Source organism: Ursus maritimus, unplaced genomic scaffold, assembly GCF_017311325.1.
Source record: "Ursus maritimus isolate PB19 unplaced genomic scaffold, ASM1731132v1 scaffold_31, whole genome shotgun sequence".
Taxonomy (NCBI): Eukaryota; Metazoa; Chordata; class Mammalia; order Carnivora; family Ursidae; genus Ursus; species Ursus maritimus.
Window position 1 is genome coordinate 17,366,674 of NW_024425675.1, and position 25,340 is coordinate 17,392,013.

Below are 25,340 nucleotides of genomic sequence, written 5' to 3' on the forward strand. Positions count from 1 at the left end.
TAGTCATTTTTCCTGATGTGTCCGTGCATACACACGTCATTGATGTGCCCTCTTTAGCATACGGGTTTCTTGCCTTCGAGTGTTTCTGTTGAGCTTTGTTTATGACGGCTTTTGCTTTACAGGAGATTTAAATTTTTATGCACAAAACCTGCCAGCCTTTCCTCCGATTTTATGTTTTGCTCGAAAAGACCTAGACACCTCAAAATCTTAAGTACATTTTCCTTTCTTAATCTTTCATGGCTTGCGTTAACTTTGTTTCCATTTGAAATGTCGAGTGTTGTGGTGCAGGGTAGGAATCTAATTTTATTCTTACCTGCCTGAATTTCACATTATTCTAACAGCATTCCCTGAGTAAGACCTGTCTTCCTCTCACCAGAGTGGAATGCTGCCTGTGGCATATGGCAGGGGAACTTTTCATTTCAAGCTTACTTGAATATACAATACTATTAGGGGACAAGGGAAGCGTCTTGCACTTGTCACACACCTAGGGGATTTGCACATTTCAGTTCCCGTTCTTTACTCTGCTTTTGTCTCCGTGTCTCTTCAAATACAAGCATGAATCTGCTTTCATTCTAAAATTGAAATACTTGGTGGGGGTGTGTTTTGTGTCTCAGCCTGTTGAGCATGATAGCTTGGCTGGAAATGCCTGGGACCCTCACCTGGGCCCTGGCTGCTCGCGGCGAGCCCCCCACGCATTTCCCCCACCAGAGCCCATGTGGTGGCTGACCCAGGCCTTGTGGTTCTCAGCAACAGCCAGCAGGGAATTTTGAAAAAACAAATTCATTACTCATAGGTCCTGGAGGGTATACAGCACGTCCAAGGGCCACACAGCGAGGTCATGGAGAGAGAGAGACCATGGGGTTCTGCCTTCATTGGGTCCCAGGGTGGGGGGCCTAGGGTTTTGAGGATTCACTCTTTATTGGTGAACTGAAAATACTTAAGTGTGGGATTTGAAGGGCAGGAAGGGAGAAGCAGAGTCACTCAGTTGGTCAATTATCTAGGCCATCCAGGGCTTTCTAAAAGGGGAACTCCATGGCTGGGGCAGCCCGGTTCCTTGGCTAGTGCTGTGGCTGGCCATGTGTTTATTCGAGATGGATCTTTGAAATGGAGCCCACCACCATAAAAAGCTTGACATCAGGCTCTTACATCACAATCAAAAATAATTGCCAGGCACTTACAACACAAGGCGAAATAGGAAAAATCCATTTATGACCTACTTGTTGCTTACTTTTTTCTCCTTGTAGGGGCAGGCCTCAATTAGAAATGGCATGTTTGGCCATTTATGAATCTAGAGGGAAGGGGAAGCGCTAATGTGAAGTTTCTTACCTTTCTGCGGGCTGTGTACAAATCCTCCAGTGGAACAAACAGCATTTTACTCTAGAGCCAGCAATATGACTGAAGATTTTTTTTTAAGGAATATGATTTTAAAATTGAATTCTCTACATATAAAAATCTGCTAGGTAAATTGTTAGTGGGGGCAAAACAAGGAGGTAGGATAGTGTGTAAAAGATGCATGTTTAAAAAAGTGCATGACGGGCGTTAAGGAGGGCACGTGATGGAATGAGCGCTGGGTGTTACACCTGATAAGTCACGAAACTCTACCTCTGAAACTAATAATACGCTGTATGTTAACTAATTGAATTTAAATTTTTTAAAAAGTTAAAAAAAAATTTAAAAAGTGGGGAGAGGAGGGTTGCCCGGGTGGCTCAGTGGGTTGAACGTCTGACTCGACCATGGCTCAGGTCTTGATCTCAGCGTCGTGAGTTCAAGCCCCAAGGTGGGTTCCATGCCAGTGGTAGCGCCTACTTAAATAAAAAGTGGGAAGAGGAGAAACATACATATTTGCGGGTATATACATAAACACTCAGAAAATAAGGATACTTATTACCCCTTGGGGGCAGAGGTGGCAGCGGAAGTGGCCAGGTGTGGGAACAAATAGAAGATGATAGAATTGTCCCCTGCTGGTAACAATTGGAAACTTTCTTGTCTTTGAGCCATGCACAAGTATTATCCACGTGTTCTTTTAAGGAAACCTCTTTCCTCAAATGCAGCAGGAATTTCAGAAAGGCGAGAATGGGAAGCTGCCTGTTAACATTTCCCAATTTGTTAAATTAGGAGCCTTACCAGAACAGTCTTCGGAGTGGCCGTGGCAGACGCGGGGCTGTGTGCCGTGAAGTGAAATGTGAGTGACAAGTATTTTTATGATACATATGACTGAGTTAGGAAACCAAAATTGAAAGGCTCCTACAACAGTCCTGTGACTCTCTCACATCCTCTGGGTTGCCTGGGCTTAACTTCGGCAGCTTCGTTTTGGCTCCATGTGATGCCAGTTCGGGCTACAATCTCCTGGGGACCCAGCTGGGCTCGAGCAACCCCAAGGACTCACACACGTGACTGAGATCCGACGCTGACCGCCTCCGGGAGCTGAGCTGCGGCTCTCTGTTCGCTTTCCTCTGCACCGACTTTTCTACACGGCTTGGCTTCTTTCTCCAAGGTACGTGGGTTCTGAGAGCCAGTGTCCCCGGAGGAAGGAAGGGGAGGGAGGCTGTCCCCCTAAAGTGAGACCCGGAACCGGCCCAGCACCACTCACACCACGCGTTCTGTGGTTCAGGCCGACCCAGAGCCAGCTGAGACTCACAGGGAGGGGAAATAAAGTCAGCTCTCGATGCGGAGAGGGACGAGTCGTGTATGTTCCTCTTTCATCAGTCACAGGAATAAGCCTCTGCCCGAAATGAATTATAACTAAAATGTTCACTGCACAACTCATTCTTTTTTAAAGATTTTATTTATTTGACAGAGATAGAGACAGCCAGCGAGAGAGGGAACACAAGCAGGGGGAGTGGGAGAAGAAGAAGCAGGCTCCCAGCAGAGGAGCCTGATGTGGGGCTCGATCCCAGATCACCAGGATCACGCCCTGAGCCAAAGGCAGACGCTTAACGACTGCGCCACCCAGGCGCCCCACAACTCATATTTAAAAAAAAAAAAAAATCTTAGCTGGGAGAATTATTAACCTACTTGATGAAAGATCGTTAACTGCAAACAAATGTGATGCCCCCCCCCCCCCCGGGGGATCAAGAAGAGCAGTCGTAACAGGCTACTTAGTGCAAAATGTTTGGGCAGCTTGAAAAACTGTGTTTAGTGAGTTTGGCTTTGGAATATTGCCCTCTGCTCACCTTGAGGGAAACCACAACAGTCGCGGGCAGTCCACTTCTGCATTTCTTTCAGAGTTTGTGCATAATATCCTTTACATATACGAAGAGCATTAAAAAAATTTTTTTTTCAAATCCTAGTGTTAGGAAATCTTTAGTTCCTGTGAAGAATGGATAGGGTTGTCTTTTATACTCAATGCAAAACTTATAAAGAATATCAGAAAAATTTGCAGGTCAAATTTAGAAATACCGTAGGATATGAGTTGCATAAATTTACATGTTAACTATGCCTTAAGGAGGATTTTTTACACTTGCTGTATTTTCCATGAAGTTCATTGCTGTCTCTTTCTACTTTGCCAGTTTAGTGTTTGGTGCTTATATATCTTCTAAAAGTTTTTGTAAAATAAAACAGAGACTATATGAATGAATGAAACAACATGAACGTTCTTATCGATGGGGAAGATAGAAAATTGTTACACTGTAATGACTGGAAGCAAGAGTTTGCTGAATAGATGGGCCAAAGCGGGGAATAGTGAATCCTTAAGTATCTGAAAAACACTCGGGGGATAAGAAGGGGGTGCTGGAGGACTCAAATGTATTCTCCCAAAAATTCTTGCCTGTAGATGCCCTGTCTTTCCAACTGAGAATAAAAGGGATTTCCTGAATCCAATAACCAGTACCTACCAAGAGCCTGCACCGGACATTGTACTAAAGGACGATCTAGTGAAGTTTTTTCCTTCTTATAATAGGACAAGTGTGTTTATTATTACATTTTCAGTTCAGCCTTGTTCTAGAAGTCCTGGTTAGCCGAATAAGGGGGGAGGCAAGGAGAGCATAAGGGCGAGGAAGAAAGAAACAAAACTGTCATTAGTCACAGATAGTATTGCAGAAATTTAGGCAACACAGAAACTATTCCTGGTTCTCAGGAATAAAGGAGAAGCGATAGCCATAACAAAGGTTACAGAAATAGAAATGCATGGGACAAAATGAAAGGTAGCATTCTGGTTTGTAATAGAGACTTCTAGTTGTCTCCCAGGATGGTCTCCACTTTTATAGTAATTGAACCCTGAGTTACAACTGGGCACTGAGCCTAAAGATAGTTTCCAGGCTCCCTTACAGCGAAGCATGGCTGTATGACTGAGTTCTAGCATGGAATGTGAGTAGAAGAAGTGACTGGTGCATCTTCAGTGAGCACGCTGTTACTGGAATGCGGCTGTGGTGGTGGATCTGGGAACATGATGGATCTTGGAACTCCCCGGGAACAGTGGAGCAATAGGAAAAAGGAACACTGATCTCTACTACCATAGAGCAGGCACAGGGCTGGCTGAATACAGCTGTGCAGTCATACGGTACACTAGCCCAGCAGCACCATACCCGGGGACAGCAGTGTGAATCAGCCCCTAGCATGGTGCAGTGCACATCCTGTGCAACCGCACAGTAGCCAGCAGCCCAGAGCCACCTGCACAGGTAGACTAGACAGGAGGAGTACGTAAGTCTCGAGAAGCTTCCACCTGGATTGTTCCAACTATTATGCTGGCTTACAGCCTCTGAATCTTTATTACAAGTAACACAAGCTTCTCAATTAGGGATAGGTTGTAGTGTCCTTTAGCAAAGAAAGGAAGTCAACAGAATGGCAGCCAAGGGACCAGGTGAATTTAATATTGCTTGAGTGAATGCTAGGCCCAAAGTTCTATGGTGAGAGCTGGTAGAGTCTAAATAGAGGACAGTTCCTGTCCTCCAGGAACTTAAAGTCTCGTGGAGAAAACACATTCATAAGCAGCAATAGCTTTAGATAAAATAGCCTTCAAGGAATTTATAATTTAGTGAAGAAAAATATATTTATACTAATAGCATTAATACGCAGGGGTGAGGTGCAGCTCTGGGGCAGCAAACTCGTAGAAAAGGCATTTATAGCAATAATGTTAATGGGCAGTGACCAAGCGGATGCCAGAAGCGCTCTGCATACGGTGCAGCCCAGACCCGCTAGCCTCAAGTAGCCAGATCACAGCGTTCATCACTTTCCCCTTAAGATATCCTGAAGTTATGAGATACACCGTGCTAATTCTCTATTGCAGTGCCCTTAGACATCTGGCTTTCTGCAACACATAAGCAGTTTGCCTAGTGTGGTTTAAAGACTTTTTTTCAGCAAAGAAAAAGAAAAATCAATATTTTTTTTATTGGCGCACAAAAATGAAAACCTACATGGCCTCAGAGGAACAGAACATCTCATTTATTTTACAATGTTTTCTAAATATTACTCCAGAGAGGCTTATATTTATTGAGACTCCTGAATATGACCTTTAAAATACTTACATTGTGTTGGGGGCTTTGTTCTAAACAGACTATGATAACAAATAATATCCTGTAAAAGGAAATGCATTTGCAGAATAATTGTGTGTAGCGCTTATGTGTGGGTGGGGATCAGCCGAAAATTCTGCAAATCTTTTCTTAATATTAGGACTGTTCTCATTGCCGTAGCAATTTGCTATTTAAATCTACTATGGGTATTTATTGGGGCTCTATTCTGAGCAGTACTTGGCGGAGAACTGGAACGATGTGGTTCATAAAATGAACTCTGCATCCTCATACAGTTGGCCACTATCCAAAAGGAGAGAGAGACACACACATAAATCACCAATACAGAGAGCTAAGCAGGGGCCCAAAGGGGTGTGAACATGTAGGAGAGGAAAAGATTAGTTCCTACTGGCTGCAGCTTGAATCTATTGGAATAATGGATATTAAAAGTGTTGGAAACATTCCAATGCACACAGTTAGAAGTGAGTTTGGGGCTGGAGCAGGTGTAGAAGAGGGGCTTAGCGCAAACCAATACAGCTAACACCAGGAGCACATAGAGCAGAAGCAACGGGCACGTGCTGGGCCGTGTAGGATGGAAGAGCCAGGCTGGAAGAGATGTCGTATGGACTCCTGCTCAGAGGACACGCATGCTCTTTATTTATCAGGCGGACAAAGGTCGTCAGAGATTTTTTAACATGGTGGGGACGATTGATTCCATCTATGCTTTCTTCATCATGGGAGAGACTGGAAGATTCGAATAATGAAGGCTGGAAACCAATTAGGAACTTGCTGCCTTCTAGCAAGGAGCAAGTCCCGAGAAGCCAAAATCGAAAGAATGGGAGTGAAAAAGTAAAGACAAACAAGAGATCTGAGATGTTGAAAAAGGAGCTTCAGAGTTGGTGCCTGGGGGAGGCATGGAGGAGGAAAAGGTACATCTCAGAATCTGGAAGCATAATCCTCCAGAATAATCCTCAGAATCTGAAAGCATCTACGTTATAAATATGACCTTATCATCAAACAGAAAAAGAAAATACAGAAGACATGCTCTGGATTTCCCCCAAAGATACACGCTCATGGAATCCTATGTACCAGTTGATGGCCAATCTGTTCTATTCCCCTCGCCTTGCAGTCATCACTGATGGATCGCTTCCTCTCATAACTCACAGTTTGTTGGCTTGACCTTCAAAATATATCCAGAATACAAACATTTCATATCTCCACCGTGGATACCATTCTGGGTCTGGTCACCGTATTCTTTTTGCCTGCGTCATTGTGTCAAACTTCTTCTTTCCCTCAAGGCAACCATGGCTCTCTTTAGGCTGCTCTTTGCATAGCAGTCAGTTACCTCTAAAACAAAAGTAAAATCAAATTCTACACCCGAAACTATTACCATATATGTTAACTAACTAGAACTCAAATTAAAAATTTGAAAAAGAAACCCCGAAAGTAAAATCCTGTTATTCCACTTCTCAAAACCTAGTAATTCCCCGCTTTGCTCAGAGTAAGAGCTCAAGTTCTACCTCCAGCCTAGAAGTCTGCATAATCTTTTGCCCTGTGCCCACAGCCACAATCGCTGTCTACCTCATGTTTTGCTACTTGGCTCCAGCCACACTTGACACCTTGCTGTTCCTGGAGAATGCCATCCACGCTTCTGCCTCAGGGCCTTTGCATTTGACATGAACCATTCCATTCCCTTCATGTTTTTGCTTGCAATGTCATTTTATCAGAGAAGCCATCCCCGACTCCTCTGTGAACGGCAACCCTCTTCCCCCCACGGCACTCTATATCCACTATACTCCAACTTAATTTTTTCATAACACTCAGCAAAATACATATCTAGATAGTTTGTGTCTCCCCCATAGAAGGTAAACTCAAGGACGGAAGACATCTTAGTCTTTTTGCTTTCTTTCATTGCTGCATTTCCAACACCAAGAACAGTGTGGCACCGAGTAGGCACTGGAATATTTATTGAATGAGCGAATGAATGAGTTCAGTCGGCAAAAGACTGGATTCCGTAAGTGTGTACTGGGTGCTCCTTATATCGGCACCTACCTCCAACATAGCATCTGATGTGTAGAGACAAGCGGCTTGTTAGGAAGACCTGGTAAACTGCTTCTAAGTTGTAACTGGTGAATAAAGCCTCATCACCACAGCACCTTAGTAACCATGCCAGTCAACAGTATGCTAGCAAACTAAAAAACTTTGTGCTGGGGGTTAGGTTAACAAGTGATCTTGGCATCATTTTTTTTAAAGATTTTATTTATCTGAGAGAGAGAGAGCATGAGCAGGGGGGAGCATGAGCGGAGGGGAGCACAAGCAAAGGGGAGTGGCAGAGGGAGAGGGAGAAGCAGATTCCCCACTGAGCGGGGAGCCTGATGGGAGCTCGATCCCAGGACCCCGGGATCATGACCTGGGCCGAAGGCAGACCTTACCTGTGCTCAAGGCATGAAAGATGAAAAGTTGTTTCTGCCCTTAAGGGGCTTACAATTTGTTAAAAAAAAAAAAAAAAAAAAAAAAAAGGACAAGTAAAACTGCAATTAAAAATGTATGTGCCAAGGAGTGCCTGCCTGGCTCAGTAGGTGCCTTGAGCAACTCTTGACCTCGGGGTTGTGGGTTCAAACCCCATGTTGGTTGATGACTTAAAAATAAAATCTTTAAAAAAAATGTGTATGCCAACTGCTTTGTGAGCAGACCATGGGAGCACCGAAGAGGAACAACTAATCCATGGGGAGAGCCCACAGAGGAGGCTGGGCTAGAGCTGAGTCTTGAAGGATTACATAGATTTCATTTAAGGGGCAAAGGCATGCCGCTCTGGAGGAGCTCGGGGTAGGAAACTTCGAGGAGTTCTGCATGGCTCGAACACAAGCTATCTTCTGAGAGGTGATGAAAGATGAGGCTGGAGATATAGGGGAGCCGGGGTTATGCAGGAGACAGAGAACAGATGTTTGCCAGTCACTCTGATAGGGACACATCGTGATAGAATGGGCATTTGTAGGGAGGAGAGGGCTGGACAATGCTGATAGGTCCCATATGACAGTTTACTTTTAATTCAGATGCTGTTTAATAACATTTTTTTTTTTCAAAAAAGCTCTCAAGTATTGAAGGTTAAGTTTAAGAATAAACAAGATTGGGGCTCTAATCACACATTAACTGGGATTAGATTAATTGAATTAAAAAGTTAATTATAGACAGGAAGTCATACACTTCTGTTTTATTCGTGTCAGGTAAAGTTCATGGTACAATTGGTGACTTTTAAAATTAAAAAAACATTTTTTCCTGCTTAACAGTTCATATTTTTTTATTCTTTACTCCTGTGTAAAGGAACTTAAATCATCTTTAAATGGATTTTTTTTTTAATTTTAGAGAGTGTGTGCTCAAGTGGGGGGAGGGGCAGAGGGAGGGGGAGAGAGAGAATCCCAAGCAGACTCCCTGGGCCGTACAGAGCCAGAGGTGAGTCTCGATCTCCCGACCCTGAGATCATGACCTGAGCCAAAATCAGGAGTCAGCCACTTAACGGACTGAGCCACCCGGGCGCCCCATAAAGGCACTTAAATCATCTTGCCAGCTCCGTAAGGCCCTCCTGTTGCCGGAGGGCAAGCAGCCTTGAACTGCAATTACAAGATCCCTAGAGAATTCCCAGCCTTTGGAGCAGGGCCAGCAATCTCTCATCTGACCTACCAACTGACTGATGGTAATCACTCTGACATTTACACTCTTTGAACCGTAAGAGGCACAGTGACTAAACTTTGGCATGTGAATGCATCCCAGGGCCTTCAGCTCTCCGACGTCCTCATCCTCTGCTTAGCTTCTTGCTAGAAAACTCACCGATGTTGGCTGAGCACCCGCCTGCTCTCATTGGCCACAGAGAGGTCAACCACTGATGCTCCTTCTTCCTGAGGATATTGGGTAGGATATTTTCAAAAGTTGACATGTTAATTTGACAACAAAATTATGAGTTTTTGACGAGGTGGGAAAAAAGCTAAACAGGAAAAAGAGTGATGACGGATGAGAATACAGAACAGTTTTCACTGAAGGAGCGAGACTAGAATCAGGATTATCTGCAGGGCAGCTACAAAGTTCTACCTTGGAATTTTGGCCCGACTGAGCTCCAACTTTCCCACGAATTCCTTCCTAAAACTAGAAATCCTCACGCTGAAAGTCAGGAGGTAGAAAAGCTGGCTACTCTGACCAATATATTCAGTCTCCGCAGTTTACTGTCAAGCCAAAACTGGATCGGTATGCAACTGGCTGCCAACCGTGACTCGGGGACCCAGGCTCCTTCTAGCTCAGGGCTGTGCCACGTATCACATATGGCTTTCCCAGGTCCATGTGCCCGTCTGTCTCTGTCAAGCTCACTGAGCCACGGAGAAACACAGATTCACATGTGGGACGTTTTTATGGGCCAGATGTGGCAATGACATTCACTGGTCTTCCATCAGTCACATAGAGCAAATTGTGAAGGACGCTGGTGCCCAAAGAGAAGAGGAAACAAGTTGGTGAAGAACTTTCTTATTTCTCAAAGGAAAATTTGCTTTCACTGGAAGGTTCCTATTTACAAAGGGTCCCCATTTTTATTTTTAAAACATATTTTTAAGTCCACTCTATAATTTCATATATTTGTAATCACGTAATTTTTTTTACTGATATCATTTTCAGATCTATGCATAGAGATTATTATTATCATTTAAAAATAGTGATATCATACTTCGTGGAACTGATTACTGACATCATTTACCCTTTTTGGATACTAATCTGTTTCTAGGTTTTTCCTTTTCCACCACTATAAGTAAGGCTGCAGTGAGCAACTTCTAGCAGATAATATTTTCGACAGTTCCACTGTTTTCTTATAATTAATACAGTTGCATTATTGTAAAAATGATTCTGAAGTGAACACATTTCAGCAGATAGTTTTTGCTTCTATTGAACTCTTTCTTTAGAATAAATATTGATTCATTGCATTACTGGGTTCAATGGTGTGAATGTTTTTATAATTCTGGATGCAGTTTTTCATCAGGTTACTTTTCCAGAAGTTTATACTAATATTCAGCACTGTTAACATTACTGTTTTATTCTGGCCTCACCAGCATTTATAAAATGTTTTCTGAAACTATTTAATAGGCATTCAATGGTACTTCAGAACTGTCTTCCTACTGATTCCTGAGATGCACATTTTTGTGTCTGTGGAATTCATGACGTTTTCTTGATACATCTGAAAGAGCTGTTTATCTGGTAGAGATATTTACCTTTTGTCTATTCGTTTTAACTGCAATTTCTTTTCCTCTCCATTGTGTCTTGTGATTATAGGTTTCCCACACCCCCTCCCCAGGGAACACAAGTACTTGAGTGGATACAAACTTTACATTTTCCTTTGTGATGTTTCTATTATTTGAAACTGTAGAAATCCGTATAGAGTAGTATCTATTTGGGGTTTTGTGTTTTATTCCATTAGTCTGCATGTTTATTTTTGTGGCAATTCAGCACAGTAGTAGTTGAAAGATATTCAGAGATGGGGGATGGGGTGTAGGATGAAGGAAGAAATCGACTGCTAAATTTTCTGCATGCAATTTTCTTATTGGGTTGATTTAAATCTCTCAAAGAACAGAGGAGTGTGTAGGGGTGTCTATGTGTCCTGTGGCAGGAAAAAGGGGAGGTCAGGAAAGACAAAAGGAAGAAGTGATGAGAAATTGTGGGGTTTGGGATAGATGGAGAAGCTGGTAGATTGTTTGGGGTTCATGCAACTGTGATTGTACATTTCTGTATTGGCCTTATGGATTCCAAGCAGCTTCTGAATGGTCAGACTTGACAGATCACAAATTTGTATTTGATTATTTAAATCTGATTTAAACAAGGTTTCAAAATGAGTCATTCACGGCAATGAACTAAATTCAAGTTCTCATATTTTTTCTAAAACAAATCAAGCCAACAACCTAGAGAGGTATTAAAATTAATATGCAAAAATGCTATCAAGATGGTAGCTGTGTGGTGTTTAACAAAATCATTTTGTTTTTCAGGAAAACATGGAATAAATGACTTTTAAAATAAACACTGCAAAAATTGTGTGCAGAATTCGTATGTTCTTATGCTGAAAGACAAAAAAGAATTACTTCAAGTGAAAAGAAATTTATAGTTCAGTTATGAGGCTGCATTGTAAAGCAGAATTACAGCTGCTTGAGAGCTATTTACATTTATAATGAAGGGAATTCAGAAGTAAAGCATTGTGGGCTTGATCTACCCAATGTTGTGATCATTCTTAACACTCTCCAGATTTCTTGATAATATAAAACTTGATTGCAGCAGAATTATGGGAAGTATATGGAATCTGGACAGAATCCAGAATCTAGTAGAGTCTGGGGGGAAAAATCCTTTCGTATGGTGAATAGATAGAGGCATGATACAAGCAAACCTTCGTCTATTTATTCTAGTTCATGGTCTGGTCATATCCCCTGCCAAAGCTTTTCTGGGAAGCTGTAAGGAGAAAATGATTTGTTGGCCTAGCTTCTGACTTGACTTCATGCCTCTCTGTGGGGGATCACTTTACATTTCCTTAATTGCTGGGACAGCTTGTGTGGTTGGCAGTTGTTTGAATTGAGAAATGGATTTTAATGAACTAGGGTTTCTTTTGCTCAGCCGGAACTGAAGTAGTCATAGACTAAATTAACAGCCATGGTCAAAGCTAAGATGACAGCTGTGTCACAGGAAAGGAAAGGTAAGGTTTTATGCTACTATATTAGGATCATGCTCTTAAAATAATGGGTTTTGCAAGTTCACACTTTTGAGTTAGATTGCTGGGTTGTTGCTTTTTTTTTTTTTAAAGGTACTAGAAGGCTCCTGCAAGGTAGTTTTAGAAATGTCAGATGTCAGCACAAGGAAAGCAACCTGGTTGAAAGTCATTCATTTTTAATCAGATAATAATTTATATTCGTCTTGTGATTTAGAGTACATGGTCTTAGTTTTTTCTTCATCATGGCCAAATGCGATAGGTCATGAACATTCCTATTAAACATTTAAGGATTCAAATGCAGATAAAGTTTAAGTCATATGGACCAACAGAAAAGATTGGGATTATACTCCCTAATCGTTAATTGAACATGTGACATAGCTTCTACTACTTCTGTGTACTTTGCAAACATTTCTTTAGGCCATTTGAAAACACTTTTTTGTACTGAGATAAAATTGGCCTATACATAATAATCACGTAATAATTCAGTATTTGTATACATTACGTAGTGATTACCACAATAAGCCTAGTTACCATCCATGACCATACAAGGGACCTTAATCACCCATTTCACCTGCCCCCAACTCCCTTCCCTTCTCATAATCACCAATCTGTTCTCTGCGAGTTTTGGTTTTTTGTTTGTTTTGTTTGTTCATTTGTTTGTTTTTTAGATTCCACATATAAGTGAAATCATACAGTATTCGTCTTTCTCTGACTTATTTCACTTAGTGTAATACCCTCTAGGTCCATCCATGCTGTCATGATGGCAAGATTTCCTTCTTTTTTATAGTGGAGTAATATTCTGCATACACACATGCGCGCGCACACACACACACACACACACACACCCTCTTTACCATTCATCTATGGATGAACACTTAGGTTGTTTCCATGTCTTGGCTATTTGTACATCATACTGCAATCTACACGGGGGGCAAATATCTTTTCAAATTAGTGTTTCCTTTTTATTTGAATAAATACCCAGAGGTGGACTTGCTGCATCATATGTCAGTCTTATTGTTAGTCTTTTGAGGAACTTTTATACTGTTTTCCACAGTGGCCGCACCAGTTTACTCTCCCACCAGCAGTGGGCGGGCATTCTTCTTTCTCCACATCCTCGCCAACACTTGGTGTTTCTTGTCTTTTGGATTTTAGCCATTCTGACAGGTATGAGGTGATAACTCATTGTGATTTTAATTTGTATTTTCCTGATGATGAGTGATGTGAAGGGTCTTTTCATGTGCCTCCGGGCCATCTGGATGTCTGCTTTGCAAATGTGCGTATTTAGATCTGCCCATTTTTTTAATCGGTTTTATTTTGTTTTTATTTTTCCTGTTTAGTTGTTTGCTTCTTAATATATTTTGGATAGTAACCCTTTAATGGCTGTATGGTTTGCAGATATTCCCCCCATTCGGTAGGTTGCCTTTTCCTTTCTTGATGGTTTTCCTCACTGTGCAGAAGCTTTTTAGTTTGAGACATTCTCAATAGTTTACTTTTGCTTTTGTTACCCCTGCTTTTGGAGTCAGTTCCAAAAGTTCGATAGCAAGACTGATGTCAAGGAGCTTACCACCCGTGCTTTCTTCTAGGTGTTTTATGTTCTCAGGTCTTACATTCCAGTCTTTAATCCGTTTGTGTATGGTCTAAGACAGTGGCCTGGTTTCATTCTTTTACATGTGGATATCCAGTTTTCCCAGCCCCACTTATTGAAGAGATTATCCTTTCCCCATTATATTTTCTTGGCTCCTTTGTCAAAAATTAATTGACCATTTATGTGTGGGTTTATTCCTGGGCTCTCTATTTTGTCCACTGCTGGTGGGAGTTTAGATTGGTAACCTCTTTGTAAAACTGGCAGTATTTTCTAAAGGCTCCTGACTCTGTACTCAAGAGAAATGAATGTCTGTATCTACCAAAAAATACATACAGCAACGTTTCCAGCAACTTCATTTATGGGAGTCTAAGACTGGAAACAACCCAGTATCCATTAACAGGAATGGATGAATAAATAGTGATATATTCATAGAATATAAAATTCGACCTAGCAATATCATGGACTGAATTACTGCTACCCACAGCATGGATGATACTTGTAGACATTATGTTGAGTTTAATGAGTCAGGCACAAAAGAATAAATAGAGTATGATCCTATTTATATGAAGTTCGAGAACAGACAACGCCACTCATGATGGAAGGTTTCAGAATCATGGTTGGCACTTTTGGGGGTGGAGGACTGGCTCAGGAGAGCATGCGAAAGCCTCTAGCATGCTGGAAATGTTTTATATCTTGATCTGGGGGATGGTTGAATAAATATAAATATATGTAACCCTTCACTGAGTTGTACACTCAACATTCTTTCCTCAATGTATTCAGACCTCAATGAAAAGTAGAAATATGTGCTCTGGTTTATTCCATAATTCTAGAATAAAGTCAACCAGTCAAGTTGAGCAATGGCAAAAAGAATGAAGGAAGAGAAGACCTATAAGTCACATTACAGCTCTCTTCAAACAGTTGAAAAGATGTTATTTGAAAAAGAGATTTGCCTTATTTTATATTTTTTTAAAGAAAGGACGCAGGGAGGGGAAGAGGGAGAGGGAGAAAGAGAGTCTTAAGCAGATTCCATACCCAGCACAGAGCTGACTCTGGGCTCGATCTCACAACCCTGAGATCGTGACCTGAACTGAAACCAAGAGTTGGTGGCTTAACAGACTGAGCCACCCACGTGCCCCTTATTTTATATGGTTTTGATTGAAGGACCAATAAGAAGAGTTAAATGCAAGAATATTTATTTGAATAGAATGGGGTTTTGTTTTGTTCTTTTTTGTTAAGGCGATAGAAGCTTATTGGATACACTGCAAGGCCTCGGAGGGCCGCAGAGCTGAGGAGAGGCTGTCTGCCCAATAGATCGTTGAACAGCTACCTAGTTCAGCCTCCCTAGTTTGCATCTGCCTGTGCAGTGTCATGTTGCCGTTCCTCCATTACAGAAGTGGAGTCTTTTTACCCACCATCCCCCCGACCCCAACCCGTTGCATCTGGTCCAGCCTATTAGCTTTGACCAGAAAAACGTGGCAGAAGTGATGTTGTATGAGGTCCAGGTCGGAGGTCACAAGAGGCCCTGCAGTTCTGCCTTCATTCCTTTGGAACACTCCCCTGAGACATATGATGAAGTCACTCTAACGTGGAGGAGGACAAGAAGCTCTGTGGGAGACAATCAAAGCCCTCCCGGCCACAGGCAGCACCACCTGTTGGTCAGGTGAGCGGCGCCATCTTGGATCTTCCGCTCAGACGATCCTCCAGTTGAATGCAGTGACGTAATTGCGCCCAGGAAAACCTGGTAGGAATAAAATTCCACAGAGATAAAAATCAGTTAGCTCTGGGCTCACCTTGCCAAGTAATCTTCTAATTTTTTGAGGATTTTCAATTAGGGACCCGTAAGCGTATCTAAAACCACTCCCAGTTTATACACAGGTTTCCTATGTTAGATCAGAAGATCAAAATAAATTAAAAGATAATAATGTAAACACTACACATTTCATAGGTAAATGCTTGGGCATGACGACAGCAGAAAATATANCCCCCCCCCCCCCGCCCCCATGCAAGCTCTCCATGAACGTGATAGCTACCTTCAAATGTAGCGTATTCGGAGGTATTGTATTTGTGACTCAAAATGTGCAGTGCTTCTATCAGTGATAGGGTTTTCTAAAATGGTAACCAACTCCTGACAAAATTCCAAAACAAATATGGTAATTGCTGTTCTAGAATATTCAGTGTATAAAAGTATGCAAAAACATAATTTGTTTTCATGTAAATCCAAGTTAAGTTCTAAGCTCGGATAGTTATCAGTGGGTTTTCATCACATGAAAGTCACACGAAACATAGGACCATAGGCAGGACTCTCCCTGAATTGGAGGAGTCCCGGCCTCCGGGATTCCTACCAATCAGATGTCGGCAGGGTTCCCCAATCCCATGCCAATTTAAGCTGTCCCCCCTCCATGTCCCCCACAAAGCTTGGAGTTTTTGCTGAGAGCCATGAGTAGAATATTCTTTTCTTCATTATTGAGCATTTTGCCTTCAAACCCGTGATGAGAAATTACATCTGATTTCTGCACACGATAACTAAAGAACAAAAGTGATCTTTTTCTAGTATGAAACTGTTGAAAACTTAAAATAAAACTTTACATAGGAGTTGAACGAGATGACTTTAAGGTGCTTTCCAGCTCTGAAATTTTAACAGATATTACATTTTAAATACATCACTATGACATAAATCACATTAGATGAAAACTATGGATTTATTCTTATATGTGAGCGAAGGGATAGTCTAAATGATTGACTTTTTTATTCTTTAAAAATTTGCATTTAAATGATCATATGTGCTCATTATAATAAAATTGTTACAATTTAGACAAATAGGAAGATAAATTATATGAAATAACAGAAGCAAATCAACCAAAGAGAGTTAATATTAATGTTTTTAGTTAATTTTCTTCCAGGTTTCTTGCCATGTGTAGTTTTGTATTTAGGGCTTTAAAAATATTCCGTAAACTTTGTCTTTTAAATTGACATTATGAGCAGCCCTCTTATTATTTCAAATAAGTGGTAGTCTTAAATTTTTACAAACATCATAACATGAAAATATGTGATGACAGAGAGAGCTAGTTATTTTTCTATATATTTTCATGCCCCCTCCTCCACTCTCCAAAACTCCAAAGTAAAGGAACTCTAGACTTGCAGCTCTGCACATGACAATCTGGACCGGGGTTGGCATAGGCCAAATTCAGCCTGTTGTCTGTTTTCATATGTCCCAAAAGCTAAGAATGTTGTTATAGTTGCGAGTGTGTATTAGTCGGGGTTCTCCAGAGAAGCATCTATATATGAGTTGGCTCACATGATTATGGAGGCTGAGAAGCCCCACCGTCTGCCACCTGCAACTTGGAAACCAGCAAAGCTGGTAGCAGAATTCAGTCTGAGTTCAAAGGCCTGAGAACCAGGAGCTCTGGTGTTTCAGGACAGGAAAATATGGAGTTCCAACTCAAGAAGGGAGAGAAGGAATTTGCCCTTCCTTTGCCTGTTGTTCCATTTGGGCCACTAAGTTTAGATGATGTTCGCCCACATCTTCTTTACTCAGTCTACTGGATCAAATGCTAATCTCTTTTACAAACACCCTCACAGACACGCCCAGAAGTAATGTTTCACCAGCAATCTGGGCATCACTCAGCCCAGTCAGTCCAGCTGACATGTAAAACTAACCATCACAAAGGAATTGTTAAGAAGAGGAGGAGGAGAAGGGGAAGAGGAAGAAGAGGAGGAGGAGGAAGAGGAGGAGGAAGAAGAGGGGGAGAAAGAAGGAGAACAGGAGGAGGAGAGGGGGAGGAGAAGGAGGGGGGAGGGAGAGGAAGGGGAGGAAGAAAATGCAATGGAGATGTCACGTGGTTAAAATATTTACTACCTGGGGCGCCTGGGTGGCTCAGTCATTGAGCGTCTGCCTTTGGCTCAGGGCGTGATCCCGCCGTTCTGGGATCGAGCCCCACGTCAGGCTCCTCTGCTGGGAGCCTGCTTCTTCCTCTCCCACTCCCCCTGCTTGTCTCTCTCTCACTGGCTGTCTCTGTGTCAAATAAATAAATAAAATCTTTAAAAAAATATATTTACCTGCCCTTTACAGAAAAATGTTTGCTGATCCTTAATATAGAACATAAACAACATTTCTGAGCCTCCCTTGCAGCTAGCTCAGTGGGTCCATGTGCCTAGTTCAGGCCCATGTACCTGGGCTACCTCTTTGCTATGTAGGAAGGGGCATACTTCCCTCACCTTCCTTTTTCCTGCGTCCGCACATGAGTGTGATAGTGAGCCATGTAGAGGAAAGGAGCCCTCTAGGGATGGAGGAGTAAGAATGAAAAAGCCAAAATCTCTAGGTGACCTTGTTGCACAGTAATTGTATCGGCCCTAGATCACTACAGGTAGTTACCTACAGAGAAATAAATGTTTATTTCATTCAAACCACTGTTATTTGGCATGTCTGTAACACCCCAATTGCAGATGCCCTAGATTGTATGCAGTATTAGCGTGGACATCCCTAAGACAGAAAATAGGCTTTCAAGTATACTATTTCCCAATTTTATTATCGTTAAAAACTTTGTTTTTAAGGACTTTTTTGGGGGCACCTGGGTGGCTCAGTTGGTTAAGCGTCTGCCTTTGGTGCAGGTCGTGGTCTGTCCTGGTCTGTCCTGGTCCAGGGGTCCTGGGATAGAGGCTCCCTCCTCCCCTTCGGGCTCCCTGCTCAGCGGGGAGTCTGCTTCTCCCTCTCCCTCTGTCCCCCCACTCATGTTCTCGCTTTCTCACTTACTCTCTCAAATAAATAAATAAAATCTTTAAAAATAATAATAATAAAAAGACTTTTTTTAAAAAGAAGATTCTTCTAGGCTTATTTTTGCAGAAATTTTAAAAAATCATATATCCTCTTGTGCATACATAAGAATGCACGAAGAAACATAAGCTTAGTTAGACATAAGTTAGAACTAAAACTTCTTCAGCTTATAGTGCAATTCCTCTAACTGATTTTTGACACAAGATCATCAAAGTTTGTGTTTTCCACACAATACCGTCTTCGGTGAGAACAAGGGTGTTATCAATGCAGCATTGCTTAAATGAGTTTTCTTGACTCTGGAATAGTCTTCCAGACTTCAGGCAGTTGGTCTACAGTTTGGATATTTGTGCACAGACCATGATAATTATGTCACAAGTGCTGCCTGTTGGAGAGCAATTGTAAGGTGCACCCCGATCCCAGAGCTGTTAACATGTGAAAGGAGGCATCTTCGAATCAATGAAAAATGCTTCTGCAGAACGCTTAGAAATTACTGACAAAAGAAAACAATCGTGGATACTCTCCAAGACATTAATACTTTGGTGTATTTCCTTTCAATGTTTTTTTGTTTTTTAAACATTTTAATTCTAGTATAGTTAACATACAGTGTTATATTAGTTTCAGATATTAGCCTTCAATCTTTTAAAAGCATTTTTATATAAATAATTATTTATATAATGGCTAGCAAAATGAACCTACAATTGTACATCCTGCTTTCTCATTTAATAATGAGCATAATTTCATGTTATTAATAGCTCTGATATTTACCGGATATGTAATATTCACTAGGTAGATGTCCAATAATTCACTTAGTTATCTCATTAATGATTTAGCTAACCAAGTTCACAAGCCAGAATGGAACTTCCTGGTAATTTTATATAAATGAGAGTCAAGTGTAAAGAAATGACAATGGAATCAACCACATAGGCTTTCAGGGTATTTTTTTCCCTAAAAATAAATAAATGTCCTTACAATTCCTAATAACAAATGAGAAGTTTAACTTAAGCCTTTTTTGGTAATTTTACAACAGAGAAGACTCTTCCTTGGCCTTATCAAACCTTATCAAATATTCCACCTCATGCTGCATGATCACCCAAGAACGAATATAACCCCCGCCTGGCAGTGGGGATAGATCTTGCTATGGAAACCATTTTATCAAAATGCCTTTTAAGAGTATTGAGAGAGGGCCTTAAATGCTCACAGTTTAGGTTTGAACAAAGGCCCAGAGACTGAAAAAGCACTCAACAGCAGAATAAAGATCTCAGGTCAGATTATAGTTATCTTGTCATAGGAAAAGGCCATGAAAGAAATAAGTGACATGATTTGATAGCTGCCTGAAGATAGAAGAATAATGGGCAAGGCCAAAAAAATAAGGAAAGGAAAGGAAAGGAAAGGAAAGGAAAGGAAAGGAAAGGAAAGGAAAGAAAGAAAGAAAGAAAGAAAGAGAAAGAAAGAAAGAAAGAAAGAAAGAAAGAAAGAAAGAAAGAAAGAAAGAAAGAAAGAAAGAAAGAAAGAAAGAAAGAAAAATGTAGTATCTGGGATAATTCTATTCCAGGACAATTATTTCGGTTGATGTTCCTTGTAGCACAGGCTTCTGGGTTATTAAAATTTTGAGACGGCCCAGGCAGAGATTATCACTTGCACAGTGAAGGATTATGGCTCCTAAAAAGATTTTCATGTTTACAAAGCGCAGCAGCAGGTCCTGACAGCAGAAAAGAAAGAAGAAGAAAAAAAAAAAAGACAGCCCTAACAGAGCGGGAAGCTCACCCTTAGTTGTTCTGAATTTTGACAGAAGCAACCATGGGGACCTTCTAGAGCTACAAGATGGGGCATAATCTTCGATTTTATGAGTAACAGATGAGACGAGAACATTTGTTAGAAAGACCTTTCTCTCTCTCTCTCTCTCTCTCTCTCTCTCTCTCTCTCTTTGGTTAGTTATAGATACAAAGAAGTAAAAACTGCAGAGCAAGATAAAAAGAACAAGTGTCTCAGAGAGAGGAGCTCCACTCTGCAGTCAAGGTAATATTTGTCTTTGACAATTACGTGTTAAATCACTTCGGAATGGTAACATGGAACTTTAGACAGGGAAGAAAGGAATGGAGAGAAACATACAAATGTGAAAAGTGTACTATCCAGAGTAAGTTTTCTGCCGTTGTTACACTCTTCAATAAGTGTGCCTAGAGTGTGTTTTTGGTTTTGAAAAATTTACGTGCCCCCAGGATGGGAAAAATATTTGCAAATCTTCTATCTGACAAGGGACTTGTGTCCGGCATATATAAAGAATTCTTACAACTCAACAATAAAAAGACAGAGAACTCAATTACAATAATGGGCAGAGGATTTGAAGAGACATTTCTCCCCAGAGGACATACAAATGGCCAATTAGGCCGTGCAGAGATGTTTCCAGAGCATTATGCTTAAGGAAATGCAAATCAAAACCACAAAGAGTTGCCAGTTCAGACCCGCTAAGATTGCTGGAATTTTAAAAACAAGGATAGTCATAACCAGTATTGACGAGGAGGTCTTGAAATTGAACTCCTCATACATGGCTGCTAGGGGTGTAAATACTGCAGCCACTTTGGAAAACAGCTTGGCAGTTCCTCAAAGTGTTAAACATAACCTTAGCATCTGACCCAGCAACTTCACTCCTAGTATATACGGAAGAGAACGCCAACTATGCCACACAGAAACTCGTACATGAATGTGCATGGCAGCATTATGCATAATAGCCAAAAGACGGAAACGCTCCGAATGTTCATCAACGGATGAATGAATAATAAAATGAGGTATATCCATACAATGGACTATTATCAAGACATTAAAAATTAATGAAATACTGATCCATGTTACATGGACGAACCTTGAAAGTATTGTATTAAGAGAAGCCAATCACGAAAGACCACATATTCCATTTATGTGAAACGTCCAGAACAGATTAATTCGGAGAGACAGAAAGGGGGCTAGTGATTGCCAGGGGCTGGGGGCAGGAGGGAATGGGGAGTGACTGCTCATGAGTATGGGCTTTCTACTAGGATGATTAAAATGTTCTAAAATTAGCAGTTATTTTTTTTTAACTGAGTAGTTTCTTTTCTTTTTCTTTCTTTCTTTTTTTTTTTTTTTTTTTTTTAGATTTTATTTATTCATTTGACAGAGAGAGAGAGAGAGCCTAAGCAAGGGGAGCAGGAGGCAGAGGGAGAGGAAGAAGCAGGCTCCCCATGGAGCAGAGCGTCTGACACAGAGCTCGATCCCAGGACCCTGGGATCATGACCTGAGCCGACTGAGCCACCCAGGCGCCCCAAATTAGTTATTCTTGCACAATTTTATTCTTGTGTACTCAAAACCACAAATTGTATACATCAAAAGTATGATTTTTATGGTATGTGAAATACATCTCGAGAAAGGTGTTATAAAAATTGATAACAATTAAATTTAGACTGTAAACAGAATTTCTTAAGAATCAATACAGGATTAGGTTTCTAGATCTCCATAATGCCCTTTCTTTCAATATTATGAATGGCTATACTACCTTTGTTTACTTGACCGAATCGTGAAACTGAAGTGATAATTACTCTTCCATCTGACCAGGCTATTGTGGGTTTTGCTTTCCTCCATTTATTTATTTCCATTTTATTACAAATCAGGAATGAAAATGGGACTTCTAATTTAATTATTTGTTGAGATAAAGGAAACGCTTACTGTTTTTTTTTATTGTAATTACTCTCTTTGTGTGTTCTGACAAATGTCAACTTTATTTTTTTTCCAGAATATATCATTAAAGGAAATGATTCACTAGAGGGGGAGTGATGGAGGATGATAAGCATACACAATCCTGCTCTTTTTACAGAACCTTTTTCATATTTAAACCTGATTTCCTACTTCATGTGTGCTTTTTTCTATGCCAAATAATTTCAATTGCATACTTTGCTTCAACTAATATTGTTTCAAGAATGCTTTACCTAGGGGCACCTGGGTGGCTCAGTCGGTTACGCGTCTGCCTTCAGCTCAGGTCATGATCCCGGGGTCCTGAGATCAAGCCCCCAAGTTGGGCTCCCTGCTCAGTGGAGAGTCTGCTTCTCTTTCTGCCTCTGCCCCTCCCCCACCCTGCTCGTGTGTTCTCTCTCTCTCTCTCTCAAATAAATATAATCTTTTTTAAAAAAAGGAATGCTTTTCCTTGCTTTGCCGTTTTCTGATCATTGTGGCGGAACAATTCCTCCATCCCCTCGAAGATGTCCACATCCCAATCCTGGAATCTGTGTCTCTTCCAGTATGTGGCCAAAGGGACTTTGCAGGTGTAGTTATCTTAGGCATCTTGGTGTGGAGAGATTGTCCTGGAATACCTGGGATTGTCCAAGTGAACCTGCTATGATTATAACAGTCCTCCTAAAGGAAAGGAGGTGGGGGGGGATCTGAGAAGGAGATGTGACCATGGAAGCGGAGGTAGGCATGAGGCAAGGGGTCAAGGACCAGGAATGAGGGCAGCCTCTAAAAGCTGGAAAAGACAAGGGAACAGGTCCTTTCCTGGAACCTCTTACTGACCCATTTTGGAAGTCTGACCTTCGCAATTCAAGATAATAAATACATCTTGTTTTAAGATATTCCTTTTGTGGTCATTTGTCATAGCAGCAACAGGGAACTAATAACAAGCATCGCTGAAAATCATGGCTCATCGTCTTCATGGACCACAGTTTCCCAAATCAGGCCCTCACTTTGAAATAGCGAACAGTGGGAAATGGTATTTGAGTTAATGCAGCCAGGTCTGCGTGTGGTGGTTTGGTCCGTGGCTGTGGAGTGTGACCAGCTTCCAGGATACAGCCTGGCAGCATGTCCATGGTTACTGTCATCCCATTCGCCTCACCAAGGGAGGTTTAACACCAAACAGCACTACAGAGCGCTTGGCACCAGCCCCCCACGAAACCCCTTCCTGGCTGGCCCAGGTCCTATCCCTCGAGTCACGCGCAGCTGCGTGGTTACGGGCCCTACGCTCAAAAACCACATTTTCTGAACCAAAAATTGGAGGACAGAGTATTTCCAATCTGTGCTTTTGGGAAATCTGGAACCTCTGGTTATCCTACATATATGATCACTGAGAGATCGTTGATAATATCCTTCGTTGGGGGATAATAATGCAAGCCTTCTGAAAGCAGAACTCCTTCTTTGTGCCTTCTTGAATAATTGCCATGAAACAATGCCAAACGGTTTCTTGTGGAAACACTGGACGTGTCCATTTTGTCTTGCGAAGTTAGCCTGAGTTCCAACAGATGGAAACACAGCAGCAGTTGCAATGGATGGCCGCAGAGAGAGACATAAACAAAGGCGGGGGACAGTGATTGAGTTCCCAACTGTGGAAAGCCCAAAGCTTCCTAGAATTCAGTTTTGATGGGGAAAAAAATTCACGGGACAAATGTTCCGTTAAATTCTCTAAACCTATGGGCAGATAGGAAAGGTGAGCCTATATGAGCTGCAGGCTGTGATGAGACAATACACATTGCCCAATTAAATGGAGTTAATCTGACACATATGTGGTGATATGGACTCTTGTTAATATGCTGTATGATGATTGGGGAAAATGGCAATTAGCTCGCATGAATGACAGTAATTAGTATTATTTGCACACAGAGCCATTTTAAACACTTGTTTTCTTCTTTTTGTTTTCCGAGTTCTCCAGTATCTGGACTCAATCAGAATCACGATTCCCTCTGACTCCATGCTCCGTTTTCTATCCAAATCGTTATACAGACCACTCCACAGAGAGACTCTGGCCCCTGCATTGTCATACTGAGGGCTTTTGGCTCCTGACACTTCCTTTTGGGATTCTGTTCTCTTCCCAGGACTATTCCATTCCCTTCACCGAATGTTCTGGGCAGTGAAACTTTGTGCTGAGGTTTTGACTGCTTTGCACTTGTCCGGGTGGGTGAGACAAAATCTTTCATTGGTCTATTTCCTAACCCATTGCTGTGGCTTACCGTTGAGTTTTAAAGGTATATAAGCAAGCTTCAAAGAAGAAAAGTTTAACTTCTAATTTTTGTAGTATGCATCAGATTCTGCATAGATACTAATTCAGAGAACGCCTGGTTCAGATCTGCTGGAGCTCATCTTGGCTGTGGTCTATGTGTCCAAACCCTGTAAAACTACGTAATTTTGTGTTTACACAGTGGATTGAAAATAAAGAATAGTAGTGCAGTGATTGTAAAGACAAAGACACAGAAATCGAATTGCTTTGATCTGTCATTCTATGTAACCATTTGGAGATTTAATTCAGTTTCAAATTTCTGGGCTGCAGGCACATTTGGAAGCTGCTAGAATCTATCCCAAAGAAGTTTAATATGCAGACAGCATTGCAATCTCTGGAATTTAAAAGGATTTTTAAATGTCCTGTCAAACTTATGCTTGTCTATAAGACTTTTTCTACTTTTGTTGCTTTATGTGAAATAAACTTTTGAGATTGAAACTAATAAAGTGTGCTTTGATCACCTATAGGCACAAATAGGTTGACAAACCTAGCTATACTGTTTGCTGCGTGAAAATGCAGAAAAGATCAGTTTTGGTGGGGTCAGTTAGACTTTAAGGCAGAAACCATAATGTTTCTGTTATGTTTTAGTATTCATTACTAAGATTGAAGAGTATGTACATATAAGTTTTCCTCTATTTTTCAAGACGAAAGGCTCCTGGGTGGCTCAGTCGGTTGAGCGTCCGACTCTTGGTTTTGGCTCAGGTCATGATCTCAGGGCTGTGAGATCGAGCCCGGCCTCGATCTCAGCACTAGGTGTGGAACCTGCCTAAGATTCTCTCCTTCCCTCTGCCCCTCCCCCACCACCTCTTTCC